At 34.6% G+C, this 20,356-nt stretch overlaps 1 long non-coding RNA gene across 1 annotated transcript in view; it reads left to right on the forward strand.

Moving 5' to 3' along the window:
* The window catches only part of LOC149806629 (uncharacterized), a 99,214-nt gene extending 83,803 nt beyond the window's left edge, over nucleotides 1-15,411 (forward strand). Inside the window, exon 3 of the long non-coding RNA XR_016424832.1 lies at nucleotides 15,027-15,411. This is a non-coding gene — a long non-coding RNA (uncharacterized LOC149806629). The remainder of the gene's footprint in view (nucleotides 1-15,026) is intronic.
* Nucleotides 15,412-20,356: the final 4,945 nt, after the last annotated feature.

Genomic DNA, 20,356 nt, shown 5'->3' on the forward strand with positions numbered 1-20,356 from the left:
AATTCCATTCTGACCACTCCGGTGTCCTAGTGGTTAGAGCGTCCGCCTCAGAAGCGGGAGGTCATGGGTTCAAACCCCAGCCAAGTCATACCAAAGACTTACAAAAATGGTATTAACAGCTACCTCGCTAGACGCTCAGCATTAAGAGGTTAGTGTTAGGACTGATCGGCCTGGTGTCAGGATAATGTGACTGGGTGCAACATCATACTACATGTTTGCAGCATGATGCCCCAGTGCTATACATCACTATAAACTGCCACACTGCAGACATCGTAGCAATATGACTGAAAAATTATTCAAGCTACGTTAAAAATCCAATCACACACACACAATTCCATTCTACGATCCAGAACCAACACTAATTCCGTACTACAGTTCTTGCATTTCAATCCAATTTTGCTTTTGAAATGTAGTGCCACTCAATTCATAATGAACCCATTCATTTCAAACACTCGCAAATACTTATTATTCCTGTCTACAACTGAAAAATATCTATATAAAAAAACGTGTAACTGTGTTTTATGCAAGGGCATGGAGATGCACAAAAACTTGTACCTGAAGCTTGAATAAAACCCCGACTGTGGATAAGACTTTACCCATCGATTACCCCAGCTTGGGGATAAATTCCGACCGTGGCGATTTATTATATATCCTATGACTGCTCCAGCTTGAGGGCAAAATCCAAGCACATCCCTAAAAAGATAACAAGTATAGCAGCTCTTTACCTTCTGTAAATGCCACTTGAGCTTCCTGATGCTGTTGTATCTGCCATTTGACAGAATCACGAATGTGGATATATTTCTTAATTGCCTCTAGTTGTTGAGCTAGTTTAGCTGTATGAAATTCCTTTGTGCAGACTCACTCATTATTAATATTACAACAGTGATTTAATTACACATCACCTGTCAGCACACCGATGATAAGTCAGTTATTTTATAACACACCAACAAGCTTGCCCCTTGCACCCCCCCCCCTTTTTTTTTTATTTGGGCACCTGTGGACATGAATCTGCAAGGCTCAAATTGTCATTTTTAATATAAGATCTCAACATTTTTAAGGCCTTAATTTTAAAGACATCCTTAAAACCCCCAAAAGGTTATCAACTGGATCACCAGCCTTCGTTTAGAGTAACAGCAAGTATATATATATATTTAGGTCTAAGGAAACACAATAAAAATGTTTGATTTAACAATGACATATTTGCCTCAGGTCTGTGATCCTGAAGTGAATATTAACTGTCCATTTATTTTCTTGGCTTTTCTTTACTAGGAAATTGATTATAGAGATTTCTGCAATGGTGAAGGCAATGTAAAAATTGGTTACTATAACATTTTACGCCATGTTTGAAAAAATAAATCCAATGGAAAGGTTATAGTCTGAAAATCTTCATTAAATTAAGTTAATATAGGGGAAAAAACTTTAAGAGTTCATAAATATTTTTCAGTGCTGAATAAAGATATAACATAACACTTTCTGCTGTGATTTTAATAGTTTCTGAGAGCATGAAAAATTTCTAGAACTATAATGTATAAATGTTTTCAAAAGATTATATTAATATGAGGGAAAAATCTGTTATGAAATAAACTGACAAGATCTTGTATGAATTCATGTTATCTTTAAATATGATATTTGTGTGAAAATATCTGGAAGAAAAAACAAGATGGTGCCACTCACACATACAATGTGGTTGCCACAGTAGCCATATTAAGAAACTTTTTATCGCTACTTCTGAATGGATAATTGTGTCAGCGTGTCAACATGTGTACAAAATACTTATGTTGATGTCTAGCAGGTCCTGAATGAGAATTATGGTGCTGTACAGACATCCTATAAGGCCACCAATGTGGCCATCCTGAAAATCTTGGTATAACTACTTCTCCTGAATGAATCGTCATATCAGTGAAAGACTTCTTATGTCTAGTTGGACGTAAATGAAAATAGTGCCAATCTAACCTCCAATATGGCTGTTTTAATGGGCATCTGGAAAACCCCTTCCTTGCTACTTCTCCTAGATGGCTGGTCATTTTGACATTGTGCTTTCACTAGATGACCTATTTGATGTCTGGTTGGCCGTAAATGGAACTATGCATATGGTTTTGATGTCTAGTTGGTCCTAAATGTGGTTTTTGCTGCTCATAAACTTCTAATGGTATTATAGTTGGTTCCTTAATGAAACTGCTGTACAAAATTAAAAGGCCTTCTCACTTTCTGTCAAGTTGGATACAATTATCTTTACCAGCTAGGATTTCTTGATCCTCTTTTTTATACATCAACCCTTCGCATATGTAGTTAGCTAAAACAGTATTTTGAACAATTAATTGCCCTCTTGCAAATACAATCCCAATTGCATGCTTTTACCAGTGTGAGAGCTCCTTATATAAGTAGCTAAGTATTCAGTAACTGAATTTCCACATCCACATGCATCAACTCAGAATTAAAAGTTGCAAAACATATACAAATTTGAAAATCTTGAGACATGTGTCACTTTGCATGGTGGGTGTTATGATTTAAATGCAACAAGGAAATTGAATTAGGGTTAATTTCTTTAAGCTGTATTCAATCATGGGGCCCTGGATTATAGAATGGTCTAGGCATACACATCACTAATCAACTCTCTCTAGTCCAACCAATGTGTGTATATGAGAAAGCTTGCCAGTAGCGTTATGTGTGTTGATTTCTTCCAATAAATATGTTGGCTGCCATGTAAAGTCTATGATGTCCTGAAAAATGGTGTTAAGCTCCATACAAGCAAGCTAAACAATCAATGATATAATGGAACAGTAGACACCATTTTAGCTAAATATGCCAAGAATTGATTTAGAGACTTGGTTAGTGATGATGACTTAAAATTGGCAAGGGATTAAAAAGATAAAAGAAATGACCTTTCATGGCACTGTAATATAACAAATGAGGAAAAACAAAAGTTTATTGCATTTGAACCTTTTGTTTTTTCACAGTTTCAATTTAAGTCATAAGGCCCCTTATTTTGCCTTACCAAACATATAGCAAGTTATTACCTCAAGCCCTAGCACTAATAATGCCTCACAAGTAAGCAGTCTTTTATGAAGTCTCAGGTCTGAGTATATGTCTAGCAATACTTATGTCCAGTTTGTTTATAAAATTCTTTCTCACATGGTACAGTTTTCAGAGAGACACGATAAATTCAACAAGTGTGGTAATGAAGGGACAGGCATTCTTTATTTATGCACACATCCCAAAGGGACATTGCTATGTTTGAATCAACACTGAACTGAAGAATGGAGCATCAGCTGCATCAATTAAAATATTGTGGCCCACACAAAATACTGCAAGGACTATAATCAATTTATGAGTGCAATGGGCATGAATTACTGTAGCAGACTGGAGGAAGTAATCCGAATTTATTAATATCTTGAAGCTAAATATAGTAAAGTTTTCATCTATAATCTGTGGAATCATTTTTGCACACAGTTTGCAGGATTTGTCTTTGGGTCATCGTTTTTCTTTTTCTTCATCTTTCTAGCTTATGGTATCTTGATAAGTCTTATGGTGCCGTGCAACTGCACTTGATGATTACCACAGCCAGTGACATTGTATCAAATCTTCTGGGATCAGATGATTCAATGCAAATTCCACATAACCTATCACCATCCTCATGTTTGCCATCTGACTTACTAAGTTATTTTGCCTAAATAATAATAAAAACAATCTGGTCTGATGTATTGATAGCGTTCTGAATGACCATAATATATTCTCTGTATCTATCCTAGAAAATCCTGAGTGGATTGCTGTTTGGTTTTAATAAACCAAAGTAATCCAATGAAAGGCATTTTACAGACACAAGTGTCTGTTTCCTGTATGCAGTGATTAAATGATAGTATTATGTCTTTATTTTTTTAAAACTGATGATACATATGATCACCTTCAATGTGCAATATTAGTTATGTTAATTAACGAGTGGGCAATATTTGAATTTCAAAGATAAAAGTGTATGCCATGATCACTTTAGTAGGATGATTTGTCAAGTGAGGTTATCTTTTCTGTTTGAATAAATATTGTTAACTAAACTATTTTCGCAAGTTATGACATAAGAATGATTCAAAGAAAGAAAATTCATTAAATTGAACATATAAAATGTAATACTGCAACAGAGTCTAGATGAACTATTTCTTCAGAGACACAATCCAGACTCTGTGGCAGCAAAATTATCAAATAGGACACAACTAAGAGACAATCACATTTTCAGTCACAATGGTTTGACAATTATCAATGGCTTGAATTCATTGACTGTGAAGGCAAAGTGATTTGCAGTTACTGCAAAAAAAGTTCCCAAACTGTCACAGATTTTAAATTCTACCAGTGGACTTGTAAGTGTAACTGACAAATTCAGGATTTAATCAAGCAAGTCTCATGATAGTATTATACCTAATAAAGCAAAATGTAGCACAGTATATTCATGACACTTAGGCCAGCATGTACAAAATATTCCTCAAGTTACAGTTGCTAGCACTCCACTAAGAAATGTCATTTTATAATAAATAAAAATGTAATGGAAAAAAAAATCGATAAAGTGATTGCACTCTTTAACATAGCCTACTACCTAACTCAATAATGAAAATGATTTGGTTCATTATATCTTTGTGTTTTATGGAATAAATGCATACATCTGATTGAATTTTAGGCAAGAGACTGAACTTTTGGGTTAAGTTAAAATGTATGTGGAACAAATGCATTTTCTAAAACTACTTGTATCAGTGTGCATTGTGACTTTTCTTTAAGATAACTCTAAATGGTACTGGGTATATATCATTTTCTTCAACTGCACACTGTTGTCTTCCATTTGATTTGATGACTTACAGCTATACTGTCTACACAGTAGGCCTCAACGTCAGGAAAAATTCTGTATACTTCAGTTACAGCTGAAATAAGTTTTGCATTAGTACCTGAATCAGACAAAAAAGGTTGTGTTCTGGTGTGTGAATAGAAATGGCTAAAAGTAATATAGACAAAAGCCATAAGAGTACACAAGTTACATATGAAAACCACCAATTCACTTGCATGTGTGGCATACAAGTTCAAAGATTTGCTTCATGTTTATTTCTGTACACACATTGTTCAACTCATAAGATATTTTAAGAGCTATTTCTCTATTGTATGCATAATTCATTTACAAATGTGATTAGTGGGCCACACCGAAGGCCATACTATTAGTTCACTTGGCAATATGGTAACGTCAGCTGAAAAGCATAATCATCCATTAAAAGAGCATTATGATATGAACATTAGGTATTTAGGACATATAGATTTTTCTTTTCCAAATGGAGTCCAAGTAATTATTGCCCAATCCAGGTATAATTTTGTACACAAGTAAAGAACAAAATAAGATAAATCTTCATTTATTTGCAATTGACAATACACTTCTTAATGAATATACACTTTTGCATTTATTTTGTATCACTTGAATAAACAATATTTCTTTCAGTTCATTTTAAACTTTTATTTTATATCACTTGAGTAAACAATATCTCTTTCGTTTCATTTAACACTTAGAAACAGGTTCTTCCAGTTACAATAATCAACTCTGGAAACAATAAACAAACTGGAACTTTTGACCTAATTATATTACATTTACTAGGGTTAAAACAATAAATTCCTTAACATAATAAATTAACAGTTCCAGTTAATCAAACACAAAATCACCTTTTATACAGGGTGTGAACTGTTAATATTTACAGGATAAAGCTTATAGTTTCCAAATTGATTGAAGCTTACATGTTGCAGTTGCTGGCACATATCTATTTCCAGCATGGTTTGCATACATTCCACCTTTAATAATTTTGTTACTTCCCTACCCCACCCCATTCAGTAACAAGTATCAAAAATCAGGCTCATTCTAAGGCAAAGTCTGTAACTTGTGTACCACAGTCATCAGAGAGACAAAGATGCAAAACTTTATGATGCTTGTCAAAGGAAGAAAACAGTTTGTTGTTTACCCAAGTTTTGAACCAGTTAACTTGAATTCTCAGACCATCAATTGCTACAGCCCCACTAATTACAATTGTTAGGGAATAATGAGAACTCACCTTCAGTTATCTGTGTATATATATAATTTTAATAACCAAGAATACCGGATGTCTGGGAACATTATAGCATTCAATGGTAACGTCAGAACTGAGATGAGAGAATTAAACAAGCATAGTACATGACATAATATATCCATAAACTATTGACTGGGAAAAATACTACAGAACACCATTTCTGCTGGCAGTAAGATGTTGAACCTATATGTCATAAATATCAGGTTGGACATCTAGGACCAGTAATATTCATAATGGGCAGTACCCACCCCCCACCCCCCCAAGTGAGAAGGGCCTGATTTGTAATCTAAGCCACCCAACCTATCACAGCCTTTATAGTACTTGAAACAAATATTGAGTAATAGTAAAACAAACTCTGAAAGTTATTAAAACCAATTTGTTATATTTCCATAACTCTGCATAGTTAACTGTGCAAGCAGACTTAAACATATCAGTGTATGACAGTTAAATTGAGCTATAGCATCGATTAACAGAAGCTACGAATTCATCAACAAGCAGTGAACAATCATCTTCACAATAAATGTCAAACATTAGCATCCATAAGCTGTCAAGACAAGTTGTTACACTGGATATATAATCATCCATTTATTTCAAACAAGCTGTGAAAAACGAACCTCACGTCCGCTATATGTACGCTGGCCATTGCAAAGGATGCTTTAATAGATTAATGTTTATCGTCGTGTCTTGACAACCATTTTGCGCGCGCACACCGGAAAGTCATGCTATATATTTGTTACTTGTGAACGTATTCGTGGGCAGTACGCTATATATTGTTCCCGTGACCGTATTCACGGGCAGAATGCTATATGTTTGTTCTTCGTGAACGTATTTTTGGGCAGTTACTTTGTCATCTTCAACCTAAAGGTCAAAACTGCCCATGAAATATATATATCTGCCCACGAACCGAAAACATGAATAGGACTATAACATAAGTGTATATACTTATTTTCAACATATACATAATTACTATGTAAGAAATACAACCTATGTATATGTATTTTGATTTGAAATGTAAACTATATCATGTCCTTCCCGTAAACCCACTTTCGGGATGACTGCCCACAACGCACCTAAAACGTGTATATATATATATATATATATATATATATATATATATATATATACACGAATAAAAGGGGCTAAATGACTCTGGCAAAGTCAACTACATAAAAAACAATATAAAGAAAAACAAGGGGGAGGAAATTGGCCCATGACATTAACATGTCACTGGGGCAATAGTACGATCCTAAATCGGTAGTCCAAACTTATGGAACTCGGACCCCTAAAAAGTCCTATGGGGGTCGGAAAATACATAAAATTTTGACTTCATGTGATTTAAAAAAACTTACAAATATGATGATAAAAAAGAAATTAACCCTGCAAAATTCAAAATCAACATTATTGTTTTTATACAATGAACATACACAGATGATTTAAGGGAGGACAGGGTCAACCCACAATAAATACACTTTTAGATATAATCAGGGTGTCACTTCTAAGTTCTAACCAGCTATATATGCTGGGACGGAGCTAAGATGTATCAACAATAGGTTGTATCTACGTCTACCCTTCTGTACGCAATGGTGAAATAATAGAAAGCATGAACAGGCTGATTAATATATGTTGAAATGAGAAATAATCAAAACAAATTCTTAAAGTCTTAATTCTGTTTCAATATTCTCTTCCTCAGAATCAAAAGACCACTCGACTTGAAATATGTCACTTAAAACTCACTCTTTGAGCCGTCGCAAAATTGCGCTTTACGAAACTACGCCTGCACGAGAGTCGCATTGATCCCTCTCCCCTTCCAAACAAAAAAAAAAACCGTGGAAAACAATATTTTTTAAATGAATTAATAGCTGTGAGAATAATATTATATATTTTAAGGAAAAAATGTTCATTTTTTTAAAATTAAGATACAGAATAAAAGAAAAATACAGAATAAACAAGCATGATCTCCCAGCTATCGCTCGCTACTTACTTACACCCTGCTCAATGTGCGTCCCTAACAAAACAAAGCTTTTCAAATAAACAAATTTAACCTTTTTTGACACAGTGGAACTACGGTGTTCATCTTTTTCGAAGTTAAGCAATAAGCTTGACATAAAACCAGATGTATCAAAAACAGACCGAGGAGGAAATGTTCTAGTTTAATGAAAATATAAAAAGTAAGTGTACCGTTCTTATTGCTTTTTAAAATATTTTTACATGAAGAACACCAGTTCTCCTTCTCACTGACGAAGGTTAGGAGACAAAGTTATTATAGTAGCTGAGAAATTGGGGGTTCAAATACCAATAATTCTACTCAGTGTTTAAATCCGGTTCAAGAACAATGTAATGTATAGTTAAAAATTACTAGTCCAGCAAAACTCGGGTTTATTTTGCAAATGCTTACAAATTGTGTCATGCTATGCGTCATAAAGAAAGGCACAGATCCACTGTGTATTGGCCTGTCTTCGGAGATATTATAGATGTCATGAATTGAAAATGCAAACAACAATGTCTGTAACAAGAGATAATGTGTATTTGTTGGCAGGTTTGAAAGGAATACAAGTAAGCCTGTTCGTATTCCGCGTCAGAAACATCCTAATTTTCAAGCTGACTAAAGACTTTTTTTTCTGTGGCAGAATTGTTTCAAAAATTTGTCCCACTATGACATGCAACCTTAAGGATATATTCCTTAAGCATCACTAAGTTAATATGATCAAGCATGGTACAAAACTTTTGTATTTTCGACTAACTCGCCAAAAGAACTACCTAAAATCTGATAACTGTCTATAAAACACAGATAGCTAGGTAAAAATGGCATGTAACTTTCCATGTTGTTTGGAATGAAAGAAATGTCCTGGTTATATTTTTCAAAGTGTTTTACTATTAAATGCGAGTCACAGCCGCTCAAATTATGCGGCGCCACCGGAATAAATTCGTGCAGCTTCAGATTACACTGGTGATATTTGCCAATAAATGATAGTGATCTCTGACTCGGTCGTAAGCAAGTGGATCCCTACAAATCTAACATGTGTTATAACATCTGTTATATTTGATAAAATTGCTTCAGTCATTTACAGTCTAAGTCATCCGTGCCATCGGAATAGCGCTTTCATATTTTACTTCCTCAAGTAAGCTATTTATAAAGTGGTCAACGCAGTATTTTCCAAGGCAAGCGATCGCGACTAGTTTTTTGTCACGGCATTTGTTGGTGATGGCTTTTCAACAACTTCAGAAATATCTCGTGGCTGGTTTTCTTTTATGTCTACAATAATGTGATCGTATTCTCTATGCAGATCTTTCTTAAACAAAGTATCCGATTTTACTTAGGTAGATTCTCCCAGTTTGAGAAAAGCATGATAAGTCAACAAAAATTCCCATGATGCCAAACGTGACTGTATGTTTTACAGATCTGCGGATTTCTCTCTATTGTGAAATTTTATGTCTTAGTATGGGCCACATCCAAGTTGTGTTACTGTGCACTTGCGAAAAACTTTTTCGACCAACATGCCATATGAAGCGACCACAGAGACATTCAAGCAGGATAATAATCGTGAAACTGAATATTCTGGCTTTTGGTAGATATCTCTAGCAACAAAAGAACATTTCCAGAAGAATAGTTGTGTTGTCGTCAATCATGTAGCAGTCAGGGTTTATCTAAAACTATATAAGACTTGAATACAAATATCGTTGCGAATGACTTTCTCACCTGATCTCTGGCTAAGATAACGCCCCCTCCCAAGACATGGCAACGTAACAGCGGCAGATTTTTCACCTAGCTTTCTTAGAGCCATGTCTCCAACTGTACCACGTGGACAGACGCCAGGGACTGTAGCAAACTCTGATTCACCAGATGCCGTTGCCACGATTCAGTACCATTCTGCTGATTTCTCCTTGCCTTTATACACTCGTAAACATGTTTCCAAAACTGCACGTATGTCTGTTGTAATATTATATGCTTACATTTAATTGGCTAGCATCTTTTATGTCAAGTGATATCTAGGTAACACAAATATGACATATTATTTTGCTTTATGTGTGGTAACAAAGCAAAAGGCGGTTGCTGAGCGCCAGGCATCTGGCGACCCAATGGTGAACGAGCTTTTTCGTTTAGCAGAAATCGCAAATCAAGCCAAATCTGAAGCCAGATTTGTCCGATTTCAATAAATGCCTCCATAAGCTCATGGATACATATTCTTCATGTTCGGTTTGCGAGCCAGGACTGGCTCGCCAGATGTCTTGCGCCCATAACTGCCTTTCACTAATGGTAATTCTGTTTAAAATCTCTTCTATAATCGATTAATCATCGTAAACGATTGAACACTTTCCTCTTATCTTTATGAGGCTCGCATCTTCGCACTATTTGGCTATTTGTATATGACCAATAAAAACATTTTCTCATATTCGGGATCGGAAAAGGTATGATACGATTTTATGTTTAACTCTTTATGTTTTGTTATCTTCAATCTAGCTATCTGTGGTAAAATCAATTTCAGTAACCCCTGACACTTTCAGCGTTGCATCGAATTTAATGCTTTTTTCAGTACTTCTAAATCACACCACTTATCTCTTGAATTAATCTTATATTTTCGTCATTAAAGTCTCTTTGTCTATTGATTCAGAATATCTATATTTCTGATTAGTTGTGTCATTTGTAAATAGTTTTCATAGTACGATTTTTGACAGTTTACAATAAATGCTAGTTTTATAAAACTTAGTCATATCCTTTTTATCCACACAACGTGAAATCCATCTCTTTAATGCAAGCAACTACATTTCAAAACAATAATTGCCACTACTCAAAGTAACATTGCCAGTGAGCTTGCGAGTAGCCTTTTGAATCGCTTGAAATATTTTAGTAACCGTCCAAAGTTCCGTGTAAGGTAAATGGAACAAAGAGAAAAAAATATAAAACGAAGACATGGTTAGACAAAGAACGAAAAGATCACTTGACAAAAGCCAAAAGATTCTTGTTGGACAACTTCTAAAATGTTCACATGAATTTAACAGAGCTAAAGCTGAACGTTTAAATAAAGAACATGTGACGACGCTAAAATATTAAAAGATCATGCAAGTAGTGAGCTTAAATGGGGTTTATCAGCCAAAACCCATTTCGTGTTAGGACGACAGTATAATTACACCCGACCCCTGTTAGTCTAAACCAAAACAATGCAACAATTTACACCCACATCTAATGTATTAGTCAATATACTTGTACATATTATAACGTCTACATTCATCAATAGCTTCCACGTTTGAAGACTGTCTTCCAAAACACAGATAAAATTTAAGAATTGTTCAGGGATCTTCTATATAGATTTTCTAGTCTTATATCTCCAAGTTTTAGATAAATAGAAACGCATCGGCTTAATGCGAACAAGAATTAGTTTGTATCATTTGTTTCACATAGTTTGATTGTATGAGTAGTGAGCTTTAATGGAGTATATCAACCAAAACACTATCTTGTATTAGGACGACAGCATGATTACCCATGGTAGTCTGAACAAAATACGAAAACAACTTGTTTAGGCAATATAATCAATTTCATTTATGATTACCTGTCAAGGACCTACCACTGAATCATATCGTCGTCACACAAACTAGGGTTGGCTTAGATACGCCCATTTAAGCTCACTGCCGCGTTTTTTGATTTTTTTTTGGTGAACCTGAAATCGCTGGCGATCTATATTTATATTTCACACAAAATTTCCATACCTAACATTCACATAAAATTCCAATCCGCAATTAATAATTCGCTGGCGGTTTTTGTTTGAAATTGCTAGCGATAAATATTTATATTTCACTAAATTTACTGTATCTAACATTCATACAAAATTTCAATCCCCTATTAAAAACTCGCTGAGATTTGCAGGTCATGTGTTTGTCTGCTAAACGCATGTGCGCTATTAACAACTCGCGGAGAATTTACAAAAAAATCAATAATTGTACATTTCGCAACACACTCTCTAAGCATGGTCTCGCATAAATTTTAGATCATTCGCTATCGTGTTGTTGTTGTTCTAGGGTTTAACGCCATTTTTCATTTATTGCTATTGCCTCCTCTACACTCTCTGGGTTTAGCGAATCAACATCAGTTATTTCGATCACCGTTTTCGGGATTAGTATAAAATTATAAAACTCTTTTGTGACTCTGATCGACTGAGGATCAACAGACATTATATATTATGATCACATTAAATCGTCAAGTGTATATTCTGGAACATCGTCAAACCCGGAAATGGACCCGACGCTTTAAAGACATAACTCCGGAAATAAAAGTACCTATTTATGTTTCTTCAGGATCAAATATTAAATGAATAGTGTTAGAAATATAGAAATCCGATTTCATATGAAGCTTAGTCCATGTTAAGTCATTATTCGATCCTTCTTATTTTGAGTCATAAATTTCTCCGACATAAACATTTATTTGACCTCGTAGTTGAAATTTCCATATTTCTACGGCCGCTGGACACTTTATTTCGATCCCAAAGTTAGATATTTCTCCGTCTTCGATCCACTCTAATCCATCAGATAGAGGGATATTAAAAGCAAACTAATAATCCGGCTTTTCTTGCGAATAAAAACTTGATGCAGATGCTGCAAAACCCCAATGATTATATAGAGCATCAGTGAAATGTGGAATGTGACCGACACCATTTTTAGCTCGTTTTGTATACGATTTAGTAACACTATCCACGTATGTTAATTGGTAAGACCGGATAAAGATACAGGCTCGTCCGTATAAGTTATATTATTATTGACCATATAGATCGCGCTTGTAACTGTGCCTCCTGATTTTTTAAGATAATTGGCATCTGTAGAAGTAATTGCACTTACCGATGCTGCACTTATCTCAGCGTCAACATAAAATTTATTTGTAAGATCAAATGGGGCGACTGCATTATAGTTCGTTGTTATTTTATTCAAGACCATGCTTAACATACCTGTCATCTTATCACCGGATTTTGCTACTCGTGATGTAGTAATCGTTGCTATGTTATCGTCGACGTAATTTGGGGGGTGGGGTGGTAAATCTGATACCGCTGATGGAATTGCCGTACTTTTGTCTTATTCGATCCTATGTCCAGATTTCCCACCATAGTATCACCGGATGTTATTACAAAGTTATCCTTCAAAAACTTTACATTTCTTACAGAATCGTTATTATTGGTCAATGTTGTTTTATCAAGATGAGTATTAAATATTAATGTCCCATATATATATATATATATATATATATATATATATATATATATATATATATATATATATATATATATATATATATATATATATATATATATATCTTCTTTCCCAGCTTGTATCGCATCTAAATTCCAATAGTCTTTTTTAGCAATGTACAATCTCCATATCGCCCTTGCCACAGTACTGAAAACACTCTTCTAAAAATAGTTAATGACATTCTCTCTGCTTTGGATAGCGGAAAGATTACAGTCATCACCCTCTTTGATTTGTCTGCAGCATTTGACACAATAGACTATAATATATTACTTCACCGTCTCCAACATGTATTTAGCATTCATGATACAGCCTTACTGTGGTTCAAGTGCTACTTGGTCAACAGCACACAAATTGTATCTGCAAATGGAATACACTCCAGCCCAGTTGATCTATGTTGTGGTGTTCCACAGGGGTATGTTCTTGGACCTGTTCTCTTCATTCGATACACTCAGTCACTCTCAATTGTCATAGATCATCATCCAGTGTCTCACCAATTGTATGCTGATGACACCCAAATATACAAATCTAGCCATCCAACTGAAGTTGATGCTACCATCCAAGGTGTACAGAGGTGCATTTTTTATGTGAAATCATGGATGACATGTAACAAGCTGCAGATGAATGATGATAAAACTGAGGCCATTCTGATCACAACACAAAAACTTTCTCATTCACATCCTTTACCTCAAACAATAAATATCAGCAACACCAACATTAAATTCACACAATCAGTACGAAACCTAGGTGTTACTCTGGACAGAACTCTCACATTGCACCGACATGTCATGAACATATGCAAGGCTGAATATCTTGAGCTGAGACGCATCAGCTCAATTCGCAAATATCTTTCAGTTGATGCCACTAAAACACTTGTGTGTTCATTAGTACTTTCAAGACTGAACTATTGTAACTCAGTTCTGTCTGGTTCATCTCAATATCTACTCCAAAAATTTCAAAAAGTTCAAAACACAGCTGCTCGGATGACATTTAGAGTACCACGATCAGAGCACACCTCCCCACTGCTTTGTACCCTATACTGGCTATCCATTCGATTCAGAATCAAACACAAACTTTGTTCTCTGTGCTACGTTTCACTGTCGGACTCTAGTCCAACATACCTATCCGACCTCACCCATGTGTACACACCAGCAAGATACCTACGCTCCTCTTATGACAATCGTATACTCATTATTCCAAGTATGAAAACAAAGTCATATGGACAGCGTTCTTTTGCATACAATGGCCCAGCAACGTGGAATGAATTGCCCACTGAACTTAGACACAAAGACACAGTGATCACATTCAAGAGGGCTCTCAAAACTCACTTATTTCGACTGCAAGAACAAACTTACAGACCTAATAATGTTTCCTACCTTAAATATTCTCAGCATGTTTGTTTTTAATGTTTTCTAATTTCATGGTGTTTGTTTTTGTAATCATATCATTATATGTTTTTTATCTTATAGGTGTTGTCTAATGTTGTAATGCGCGTAGAGCTTCTAAAGATTAGGTGCTATACAAAGTCCTCATTATTATTATTAGTATTATATATATATATATATATATATATATATATATATATATATATATATATATATATATATATATATATATATATATATATATATATATATATATATATATATATCTTACCACACGTGCGTTATTTATGTTAGCAGGGGATATTAAGTCTCATGATTTACAATCTTTCTTTTTTAGACTCATATTGTGGTTTCCAGTCATCTTGCCACCATACAACGATAACTTTCCATTACTGACCACGAAAAGTTGTGCAAAGCTATTGCCTGTTAGCTATCTGGGTTGATTGGTGGGTATATTATCTCAAGCTCTAGGAGTTGTTGACCTGACATACTTAAATTACCTGTCGTTTAATCTCCAGATTTTTTAAATATAATTTGTTAAATCTACCCAGTCGTAGTGGTTGTAGCTGAATCTGTTTAGTCGGTTGTTCTGTCAGTTATCGTACCAAAGTTTGTGTAATAGCCCATTCTTGTTATTACTGCGAGATAAGATTTTGGGAATACCTGGTATAGAATGGGCATAATTAACTCTGACACGGAGCAATTAATCAAGCATCAGCAAAACCACGACATACCAGACTGTTATTTTCTGATATTATGAAGAACTGGTTCGGTCAAAACTAACCTACTGATGAGTCTGTTTCTTAGCGACCTGTTTAATAACGATCGAGTTTATATTTAAACTATAAATCCACAGCAGGATAAATACAAGCTGCTCAGCGGATACAACGTAAAACTGAAAAATGAACTTGGCGACGGTGATGATATATTGATCACAAAAGAACCTGAATATTTCATTTGTATTGCCAAGCTAGATTCTGACGAGCATAAAATAATTGTATTTGATGACATTCCGCTCAGCAATACATAGATGAATAAAATACACAATCTTTTTTTTTCCTATCGTGCAACAGAAAATATAATGCAATATACCTAGCTCCATGATTTTAAAAGGTGGATAAATTCATCAGGCGAATATAGGTTGTTTCATAATATTTGCTGGCCTAGAAAATATCGACGTACAAAATATAGCCTGAGAACAGTGCGGGGGTGCATTAAAGGATAAATTTGCCGAACTTTGTCATAACGCAACTGGTTGAATGGCAGCGTCTGAGCAGTCTTCTGATCAGGGATATCACTGTTTATTTTTATTTGATATGCCAGCAAGAGATCGAAATCGTATATTCAGATGTGGAATAGATAGATTCATCGACTGTGAAAATTAATGTTTAGCTAAACATCTAAAATTAATCTAACAAAATAAATAAAACGAAAAAATGACGCGAAATGAATAGAGGTTTGAAAGAAATGTGTTGCAACTATAGCTGCATTCCAGAGGAAGGGTGAGCACGAACGTTGGGGTACACAGCAAACTGCAGAAGAAACTGCTAGACTTTTTAGGCCAGTTGCTGAAGCAGTACTGACAGATATTTTTGCGGTACCACCGGAAGATCTTCAAAAAGTTATCAGAGAAAGGATTACGAGGTATTCTTCAAGAGCAGCAAACAAACTTGCTGAAAAGAATATTGAAAAAAGGCAATCCAGCTGCAGTATCACAACAAATTGCAGAGCAGGCCAGAGATAAAGAAAAATACGTAGCTGTTTTTCCGTAAATGATCAAGAAACTAATGAGAGAAGTTGTATATCAGTAAATGTTACCGAGTTCAGAGATTTTAAAGAAAATTTGTTTGAAGCGAATAAAATAATGCTTGATGATATAAAACAAATGAGTAAAGATGAGATAGATAATTACGTGGACAGTTATGGAATTATAATATATATAAAAAATGGCTTTTGATAAGATCAGAGAATCTACAAATTATAATCTAGAAGAAAAAAATATTTTAATATGCACAGAGAAGGTAGTATTGCTATATTTACGATATTGTAATTGATAACATAAACAGGAAAAAGGATTTATTTACAAAATAACGTTCCTAAGACCTTAATTAAAAGAATTGCTGACCAAAAAATGAAAAATAGTCGTGGAATTAAGATTATTAACCCGACCGATGAAATAGTTGATAGATTGGTGCTCTTAATATCATCAATGGAAGACGGAAATACGAGCACAGAAATTGACAACGAAATTGATGAAATTTTATATAATCTCAGATAAAACGGTTATATAACATCCGACGAATATTATATTTTACATAGAGATTTGATTCGTTAACAGCAAAGCACAGATTGCTGTCAGTTCAGTTTTATCTATCAAATAATCAAGCATTCTTATTGATCACATTTATACCAACCTACCGGAGAATGTGGCTTGTGTTAATATACCGAACGTTGGTCTTAGTGACCACTATCCTACTTTTTTGACAAGAAAGGTTACATGCAAGAAAAAAAAATAAAACGTTCACGTACAGATCGTTCAAATTTTTTAATGAAGAACAATATCTCAATGACCTTTTTAAAGTTCCATGGAATATGATCCAAAATTTGGATGACAATGATGAAGCTCTGAGGATGTGGACTGACTCATGGATGTAGTCTCTAAGCATGCACCACTGAAAGTACATCGAGTAAACAATGAAATCCAACTTAATTGGCTTACAACTGAAATCCTAGATGTTATGAAAACACGAGATCAATTCAAGGCTGAGGGAAACCATGCACAATAAAAAGTATGGAAAAATAAAATAAGAAGTATGATTAAAGAAAGCTAAAAAAAAAACTTATTATCAATCATTGCTTGAAAGCAAAAAGAGCAGCACAAACTCCATTTGGAAAGTCGTCATTGAACTCACTGGAGAAACACACAAAGATCAGACAAATAAAATTCACTCACTTCTGGTAAATGACACCATAGTCACTAATGACACTGACATTGCAAATGTTTTCAATGATCGTTTCACCAACAGTACCATAAAGATAAAAGAAACAGTAATAGAAAACAACTTTAACGAACTGAAAATGTTATGCAGCAGCAAAATCTCTAAGGAGGTATGTTTCTCTATCCAACCAGTATAAAATACTTTGTTAAAATATGTCTCAGTGAACTTGATACCAAGAAAGCTATAGGACTTGATCAGATTGGTCCACGGCTCATTAAATCTTCTGCCTCCGCTATTGTAGAAAGCATAACGTTCATAATCAATTTAAGCATTGCAACCTCATAATATGGAAAACTGCAAAAGTAACTCCTATTCATAAATATGGTTCTAAGGATGATGCTGATAACTACCGACCAATTCCAATACTACCAAACTTGTCAAAATTGATTGAAAAACATGTCCATGACTCATTCATGTCATATCTAACCAAACACTTGCTGTTACACCCTCACTCAGGCTTTAGACAGAAACAGTCATGCGAAACTGCCTCGATCTCCCTAACTGATAAATGGCTTCAAGCACTTGACCACGGTAGAATAATAGGATTTGTATTTGTAGATTTCAGGAAAGCTTTTGACATGGTGGATCATTAAATCTTTTTGAAGAAATTGAAAGTCTACCAATGTGATGAAAGAACAATTAGATGGTTTACTTCAAAACTTAAATGAGAGAACACATCATGTTGACATAAATAATGTTCTGTCTGAACCTGGAATAATTAGATATGGAGTACATTTACCACAAGGCTCCATTCTAGGTCCATTACTATTTATTTTATTTATTAATGAACTACCACTTTTACTAAGAGACTCAACATCATCCACAGATCTCTAAGCAGATGTCACAACAGTGTCAGACATCCAAAACGCAAAGCATGAACTCGAAATTTCTTTACAGAATGCCCTAAACAAACTGGAAAAACGGGTGTACATGTAATGGCATAGTGGTAAATGCTGGTAAAACTAAATGATTTCTCATCTCAACATGACAAAAAAGGACAAATTTTGGTAGTAATTAACTATGTCTGACATGGAAGGATAAAAGTTTGCAAACGGTCTGTCATGATAGACTACTTTGTGTTTTGGTAGATAATAATCTATTATGGATTGAACTTATCAAACATATCAGTAAAATAAAATCAATTCAAGTTCATGGCTTCTCAGTAGGATAAGACAGTTATACCCTGAAAGTCACCGAAAGCTATTGTATAACAGTTACACACAAACCTATTTAGACTACTGTAACACAGTGTGGGATAATTCAAGTGATAAAAACATAGCAAAGCTGTCACATCTTCAAAAAAGACTATTTGGGCTAATATCAATCCAGAAAGAAAGAAGGGAAATGTAAGTTAAAAATATTACCTATTAAAGACCGAATCTGTTTGAGAAAAGCCAAATTAATGTACAGGATATCTCATAATAGTGCTCCTGATTATTTACAATCACTATTCAAGTATACGCTACCTGGCAATACTCCCCACCTGCGATCCATGTCTACCATACAGTATAAAATTCCCAAACCAAATAAGGAGTTATTTAAAAAAGTTTCCAGTACGCTGGAACTCTCCTCTGGAATAATATTCCAGCTGAGATTAGAAATGCCCACTATATTTCCTTCTTCCAAACCCAATATATCTAGTGGCTTCAGAGATGCAGCGAAAATAAATAAATTCCTTTGTATGAGGGCCTCAAGGTAGATTAGTTCTTAGCAAATTTTGTTATCCTCTCTAAATAAGGTTATTATTATTATTATTATTATTATTATTATTATTATTATTATTATTATTATTATAAATAAAATAAGAATGTTATCAACAACGTTACTGCTTGATTCATGCAGACTGCAGCGGACAGAGGAAACTTTCTGCTATTTATAATCCACCAATCGAACTTGACAGCGATAAATAATGTAAAATAGGTTTAGTTTCAGCTACTGCTTGGCACAACATGGCAAATATCAGAACCAATTTGAATTTTACTTTTCAATCGATCCGGGATTGGATTTTGTCAAGATACAGCAACGCGCTTATAACGTTACAGATCTAAACAAAGCAATGAAGTTATTCAGTACAACTAAAATTGAATCTGCATCAGATAATTTTGAGCTCATTCAAAACTATAACAAACTGCGTGCCCGAATCACTTTGAAAAACATTTTCATTGTAAATTTTAGTACCACAAATAGCACCGGGCCGTTATTAGGATTTTCTCGAAAATAGTACGGTACTGAAACGCAAATTGCTTCAGTTTCATACGATGGCGAGTCACCCGTGGACATAGCAGAAGTAAATTTGATTTCATAAATTGCTTTATTGCCAGCAGGTGGTATACAGCACATTGCAGTAAAGGTCAAACTATGTATTCTTTTTCTCCTGACGTACCACCTAGTTCAATAATGCAAGTAAATCCAAGACAAATAATATACTATCCGGCTAGTGTTGAAAGTCAAACATCTTCTATCATGATGAAACTAACTGATCACTCCGGCCCTCAGCTAAATTTCCAAAACGAAATTGTAACATATTATCTGCACCTGAGGTCAGTGAGCTCTGCTCACCACAGTTAGCTGACTATAGCTCTGTTCCCCCCAGATATGATCGCCACAGTTTATGTTATCAGACAGTTTTGTAGAACAAAATGAAACAACAAAAATTTTATCACATAAA

Source organism: Sinohyriopsis cumingii, chromosome 1 (genome assembly GCF_028554795.1).
Source record: "Sinohyriopsis cumingii isolate HCF-2022 chromosome 1, ASM2855479v2, whole genome shotgun sequence".
Classification (NCBI taxonomy): Eukaryota; Metazoa; Mollusca; class Bivalvia; order Unionida; family Unionidae; genus Sinohyriopsis; species Sinohyriopsis cumingii.